Here is a 6,000-nt window from a genome sequence, read left to right as displayed (position 1 = left end):
GTGTATATATATATATATATATATATATATCTATATCTATCTCTATAAATATATATATATATATCTCTTGTGCTTGTATAACGGATACGGTAAGTGAGACCCAGAAAGCCGCTGTGTGTGGTGCATGCTTTGCTGTTGCACCCTGAATGTGACATTTTCCCCTTCCTCCATATTGATGAGGTCGCTGACTGGTTTTTACAGATGGTGCATTCAGAGGGGACGGTAAAGCAAATAGGGGCTTTTTCTGAAGGCATTAATAACCTTACAGTAAGTATTGAATTATTTTTTTTCTTTCCCATCAAATAATACTGAGCGGAACCATGTTCACGATTAGCCTAAATCCAGGGCTTTGAGCGTCACTTACCTGCTTAATAGAAAATTGCATAAATAACCATTCCATAATGCTGGTTATTGCTGCTCATTAGACAGTAGGTTCACCCCCTACAGCAGATACAGGAACCTACACCTGTGTCTAAAAGCCACTACAGAAAGGGGGTCTCGGCTGCAATCCATGACTCCATTGAAGGGCCACATATCATATTGTGTCCCTTGTCTCCTGCCATGCATCCAGTGACATAGCTTTAGGCATTGCAGCGGACACAGTTGCGACTGGCCCCCTAAGGCCAAAAGGGCCCCTAGGCTCCCCTCACCCCACTAACCACTGGAGCCAAGGTAGGTAGCATTCCACCAGGGATATTAACATTAACCCCTCTGCTGCCCTACACCACCATGGATTCTTGCATTAATTCCTTTACTACCCTAGAGTACAAGGGATCCTGACACTAACCCATTCACTGCCCTAGACCACCAAGGATGCCAACATTCATTGCCCAAATCCACCATGAATACTGGAATTAATCCCCTCGCTGTCCTGGGCCACCGGGTATACTGACATTAATTTTTCTCATTGCCATAGACCAGGGATGCACGGCCCTCCAGCTGTTGCAAAACTACATCTCCCAGTATTCCCTAATACCTGTAGGCTGTCCAGGCATACTGGGAGTTGTAGTCTTGCAACAGCTGGAGGGCCGCAGGTTAAACATCCCTGCCCTAGAAATTCTGAAATGAACCCACTCACTGCTTTAGATATCAGACATTCTCACATTAACCCCTTAATTACCCTAGACCAGAGGTGGGAAACCTGCAGCACTCTAGCTGTTGTGAAACTACAATTCCCATCGTGCTCCATTTATTTCTATGAAAGTTCTGAGCAGAGCAAGTATGCATGCTGGGAGTTGTAGTTTCACAACAGCTGGAGTGCTGCAGGTTGCCCACTCCTGCTACCCATAAATACTGGAATGAATCCCCTCACTGTCCTAGGCCACCAAGTATACTGGCATCAACCTCTTCACTGTCCTAGACCACCGGGGTGCTGACATTAACCCTTTTACTACTTTACACCACCAGGAATGCAAACCATAACCTTCTCTACACTGGACATGGATAGTATATGACCCTGTGTATGCCTGGTTGCGTTGTGGTGCTGTACATCGATATTTCTAGTGGCTCCGTATTGCCCAGCTGATAGGGGGCAGCATCCAGGTCTGCTCAAAAAGGCACACGGGTGACAGTGATGCAGCTTCTAGTTATGGGTGGGCTGCGGCCCCACAGTGTGGAGAAATAATGCAGGTAATGAGGGGACGGCCCATCCTGTGACTGTCACTATGATTGCCGTTAGATGGACAATTGTAGCCCCTGACCCACTAAATGGTTGAGACCTAGTGTTGCTCGAGCACCAAAGTGCTCGGGTGCTCGAGTAGAACACGTCGGGTGCTCTACAGAGGACAATGGGAGAACCCGAGCATTAAACCAGGCACCCCCTGCTCTGAAGAGGGGAGGGTGTCTGGTTCAGAGGAAAAGGTCAGAAATTGATGGAAACACCACCGAAATGGTTCGGGAACAGAATGGGGAGGATGTCTGGATGCATCTTGGACTCCCAGGTCGCTGCTGGGAATGATGTTGTCCGAGTAGTACGCCACTTTTACAGACTGACAATAATACGCACAAAACCGAAGATAAAATCTGTTTTAGAGGAAAAACTGTTAGGAAATATTCTTTCCTGTATATTTACTTGTATATAAAGTGCAAGTGCTGCCAAAAATGACAAGGAAGAGGCACTCCGATACAACCAGTATATCACATAAAGGAGGGCCTCATTCACATTGTGGTACAAATGTTCAGGTAGTGGGACTCCTACACTCATAAAGCCTATGCACTAAGTGAAAGAGCTGCCAAAAATTACAAGGAACCGGCACTCTAATACACCCTTTATTACACATAAAGGAGGGCATCATACACACCCTTGAAAAATTATGATTGATGGCCTGCTGGTGACCCTCAAAAACATTAGGAGCGAGGGCAGCCTAATAAGCATGTTGATATGATGGAGGAGGAGGACGAGAAAAGGAAGATTGAACCATATACCCTTTTTAGTGGTGGAAGGGGTGCATGGGAATACAGTGTATTCAATACTCCATAAAAGCTACATGTAAAGTGCCTTTATGTTCAGCCGCTTTCCTCTGGTGGAGTAGAGAAGTCAGGGGCAATCCAGGCCTTGTTCATTTTGATAAGAGTCAACCGGTCAGCATTTTCAGTTGACAGGCGGATGCGCCTATCAGTTATTCTGCCCCCAGCAGCACTAAATACCCGCTCTGACAAAACGCTGGCGGCAGGGCAGGCCAGCACCTCCAAGGCATAGAGCGCCAGTTTGGGCCACGTGTCCAGCTTGGACACCCAATAGTTGTAAGGCACAGAGCGATCATTAAGGACGCTGACACAATCTGCTACATATTCCTTCACCATCTTCCAAAACTTTTCCCTCCTTGTGACACTAGGCCGAGCATCAGGGTGAGGGTGCTGGCGGGGTGTCATGAAACTGTCCCAGGCCTTGGAGAGTGTTGCGCTGCCTCTGTCGGAACTGCTGTGTGCTCCCCTCGTCGGTTGGCCAAGGAACTACGGACTCTGCCGCCAGCTGGAAATTTTCCACAAGGACCTTCTAGTATTGCACCATTTTGCTCGTCCTCTCCACCACAGGAATGAGAGATGAGAAGTTCTCTTTGTAGCGGGGGTCGAGAAGAGTGAACATCCAGTAATCGTGTTGGCAAAAATGCGTATAACGCAAGGGTCACAGGAAAGGCAGCGTAACATGAAGTCAGCCATGTGTGCCAGAGTCCCAACAGACAGGACTTCGCTGTCCTCATCAGGAGGATGACTCTCAATCTCCTCATCCTCTTCGGCCCATCCATGCTGAACGGATTGAATAAACCTGCTATGGTTACTACCCTCTGTAGCGGAGGCAACCGTCTCCTGCTCCTCCTCCTCATCATCATCCAAATTGCGCTGAGAAGATGAACTTCTGGTGGTCTGGCTATCACCCTGTGTAATTTTTTCCCCATTTCCACCTCTTCCACATGCAAAGCGTCCGCCTTAATTGTGAGCAGCAAGCGTTTGAGTAGACACAGAAGTGGGATGGTTACGCTGATAATAGCGGCATCGCTCACCGTCTGTGTTGATTCCTCAAAGTTTCTTAAAACCTCACAGAGGTCAGACATCAATGCCCATTCCTCGCTTGTGAAGAGCGGAAGCTGACTGGAAAGGTGACGACCATGTTGCAGCTGGTATTCCACTACTGCCCTCTGCTGCTCACAAAGCCTGGCCAACATGTGGAACGTGAAGTTCCAGCCTGTGCTCACATCACACAACAATCGGTGAGGTGGCAAATACAAGCGCTGCTGCAGCGTTGCCAGACTGGCGGAAGCTGTAGATTACTTGCAGAAATGGGCACACAACGCAGCGCACCTTCACAAGTAGCTCAGGCAAATTGGGGTAGGTTTTGAGAAACCGTTGAACACGTGGGCTAGGCATGGTGTGTGTGTGAGCTTGCCGAGCTCCAAAGCCGCCACCAAGTTACGGCCATTATCAGACACAACCAGGGCCGTCTTTAAAGCGGGGCAAAAGGGACAGCTTCCCTGGGCCCAGTTGCTCCTGAGGGGCCCAAGTCAGCTGCCTCTTGAGCCCCGCTGGCCACTGCCCAAAAATTTGATGTGTCTCCACACATTCTATAATAGCGCTCTACTCTCTCTTAGCGCTATACCATCCCCCTACACCAGCACTACACTGTCCATCGCTGGTGCGTTCCCTCACACACAGCCCCGCTCGGAGGCTTGACACGCACCCTCATGCGCATGCTCACCGAGGGAAGCGTGCTCTTTAAATGCACGCCGCTGCTTCTCACTAGCGGCTCAGTACAGCAGCAGTGCGGACGCACGCTTTCAATTTAGGAGCACTTTGTCGCCCACCACCTACCACCTTACCTGCAACAAGCGGCACCAGGTATCTCCCTACACAACACCGTTTTTCTCCATATTCTTTTCTTTTTTTCTTTCCTGCCTTATTATGTTGTCACATGTACGCTGAACTCCAATTGAATCAATACACTTAGTATGCTTTTTATAATGTCACCTCACTACTACCAACAGTTCATTATATGTATATATTTATAAACGGTTCATTTCACACATACCAGGTAATCCCCTATACTATACCCAGTCATCTAACTACTATTACCCTTCTTCCCTACTTTGCCTGGAGTCTTCAGAACTGTAAGACCCCTTTCACACTGGGTGAGTATTCTGCGCGGGTGCAATGTATGACGTGAACGCATTGCACCCGCACTGAATCCGGACCGATTCATTTCTGTGGCGCTGTGCACATGAGCAATGTTTTTCACGCATCACTTGTGCGTTGCGTGAAAATCGCAGCATATTCTATATTCTGCGTTTTTCACGCAACACAGGGCCCATAGAAGTGAATAGGGTTGGGTGAAATTCGCATCACATCTGCAAGCAAGTGCGGATGCGATGTGAGTTTCACGGATGATTGCTAAGGAGACTATGTGAATAAATAGGGATGAGCCATTTACTCTTTTATTTTCCATTATAACATCGTTATAATGGAAAATAATAGCATTCTATAATACAGAATGCTAAGTAAAAGTCCACTGAGGGTTAAAAAAAAATTACTCACCTCATCCACTTGATCGCGCAGCCGGGATCCTCTTCTTTCTTTCTTCTTGCAGGACCTGCAAAAGGACCTTCGCTGACATCATTGCGCTCACCACTGAACAACGCAATCGCAGACAAAACTGACTGAAATTGCGTGTGCACTCGTGCGGGTTTCCTGCAATGCACCCGCATCGCATCCAGCCCTCACCCGCGACACCCGTGTGAAAGAGGCCTAAGTATTTACAGTAATTCACGGTGGAGGGCGTGATTGCATGCTAGGATGTGGGAAGGCGGGATCCAGGGGGCCCAAGTAAATTCTTGCCCAGGGTCCAATCAATATTAAAGACTGCCCTGGACACAACCACGCCTGGTTGTAGGTTGAGTGGCGAGAGCCACAGCTCAGTCTGCTCCCTTATCCCCTGCCACAGCTCTGCGGCGGTGTGCTGTTTGTCACCTAAGCAGATCAGCTTCAGCACCGCCTGTTGACGCTTCCCCACTGCAGTGCTACACTGCTTCCAGCTACTGACTGGTGCTGCAAGATGAGAATTCAGAGGTGGAGGAGGAGAAGTGGGGGTTGGAGCCACTAACGTATGTGGTGGCGGAAATCCTGATGGAAGTAGGGCCCGCAATCCTTGGCGTCGGTAGCACCTGTGCCATCCCAGGGTACGACTCACTCCCTGCCTCCACAACATTTACCCAGTGTGCCGTCAGGGAAATGTAGCATCCCTGGCCGAATGCACTTATCCATGTGTCAGTCATTAAGTGGACCTTCCTAATAACTGCGTTGGTCAGGGCACGTGTGATGTTATTGTCCGCACTTTCCTCAAAAAAGCGCCAGACTGCGGAACACCTACCCCTTGGCAAGGGAGATTGCCGCAAGGTGGTGTGACCGGGGAACAGTTGCGGACCTGTTTGGTGTGGCCCGCCTTCTCCCTTTTGCCACCCCACTGCCTCTTCCAGTGCTGCGGATCACTCCCACTCTGTACTGCTGTCCTCG

Source organism: Bufo bufo, chromosome 10 (assembly GCF_905171765.1).
Source record: "Bufo bufo chromosome 10, aBufBuf1.1, whole genome shotgun sequence".
Lineage (NCBI taxonomy): Eukaryota > Metazoa > Chordata > Amphibia > Anura > Bufonidae > Bufo > Bufo bufo.
This window is presented reverse-complemented; position numbering follows the sequence as displayed.